The 1,394-nt window shown below is 38.7% G+C and overlaps 1 non-coding gene across 1 annotated transcript; it reads right to left on the reverse strand.

The window, feature by feature from the left end:
• Positions 1–1,122: 1,122 nt before the first annotated feature.
• TRNAR-UCU (transfer RNA arginine (anticodon UCU)) lies at positions 1,123–1,194 on the reverse strand. Its single transcript has one exon. It is a non-coding gene; the product is annotated as a tRNA-Arg (tRNA).
• Positions 1,195–1,394: the final 200 nt, after the last annotated feature.

A 1,394-nucleotide genomic window follows, 5' to 3' on the forward strand; every position in this document is an offset into this window, starting at 1 on the left:
ACAGCAGTAGCCACAGATACAATTCTCAATCAAAAAGGGCAAGGTGTAATATGTGTTTATGTAGCTATCGGTCAAAGAGCATCCTCCGTAGCTCAAGTAGTAACTACTTTCCATGAGGAGGGGGCCATGGAATACACTATTGTAGTAGCTGAAATGGCGGATTCACCTGCTACATTACAATACCTCGCTCCTTATACGGGAGCAGCCCTGGCTGAGTATTTTATGTACCGCGAACGGCATACTTTAATAATTTATGATGATCTCTCCAAACAGGCACAAGCTTATCGCCAAATGTCCCTTCTATTAAGAAGACCTCCCGGACGTGAGGCTTATCCAGGGGATGTTTTTTATTTGCATTCACGCCTTTTAGAAAGAGCCGCTAAATTAAATTCTCTTTTAGGCGAAGGAAGTATGACCGCTTTACCAATAGTTGAGACTCAATCTGGAGACGTTTCCGCCTATATTCCTACTAATGTAATCTCCATTACAGATGGACAAATATTCTTATCTGCGGATCTATTCAATGCCGGAATTCGACCCGCTATTAATGTGGGTATTTCTGTTTCCAGAGTAGGATCCGCGGCTCAAATTAAAGCCATGAAACAAGTAGCTGGCAAATCAAAATTGGAACTAGCGCAATTCGCAGAGTTACAAGCCTTTGCACAATTCGCCTCTGCTCTCGATAAAACAAGTCAGAATCAATTGGCAAGGGGTCGACGATTAAGGGAATTGCTTAAACAATCCCAGGCAAATCCTCTCCCAGTGGAAGAGCAGATAGCTACTATTTATACCGGAACAAGAGGATATCTTGATTCGTTAGAAATTGAACAGGTAAATAAATTTCTGGATGAGTTACGTAAACATCTAAAAGATACTAAACCTCAATTCCAAGAAATTATATCTTCTAGCAAGACATTCACCGAGCAAGCGGAAATCCTTTTGAAGGAAGCTATTCAGGAACAGCTGGAACGGTTTTCTCTTCAGTAACAAATAAATTTTGCATGTCTACTCTTGTTAGTAGAATAGGAATCGTTGAGAAAGCTTTTTCATTTGAATCATGCAAAAAAGTTTTCTTTGTTTTTAGTTTAGTATAGTTATTTAAAGAATAGATAGAAATAAGATTGCGTCCAATAGGATTTGAACCTATACCAAAGGTTTAGAAGACCTCTGTCCTATCCATTAGACAATGGACGCTTTTCTTTCATATTTTATTCTTTCTTTTATTTTTTTGCTTCTTCCGAGAAAAAACTGTTAGACCAAAACTCTTTTAGGAAATCAAAAAATCCAGATACAAATGCATGATGTATATATTATATCATGCATATATCATAAAGAAGGAGTATGGAGGCGGTAGTGGGAATCGAACCCGCAACCCCAAGGTTATGAGCCTTATG

This window comes from Triticum urartu, unplaced genomic scaffold, assembly GCF_056163025.1.
Source record: "Triticum urartu cultivar PI428250 unplaced genomic scaffold, HENAU_Tu73 scaffold170, whole genome shotgun sequence".
NCBI lineage: Eukaryota > Viridiplantae > Streptophyta > Magnoliopsida > Poales > Poaceae > Triticum > Triticum urartu.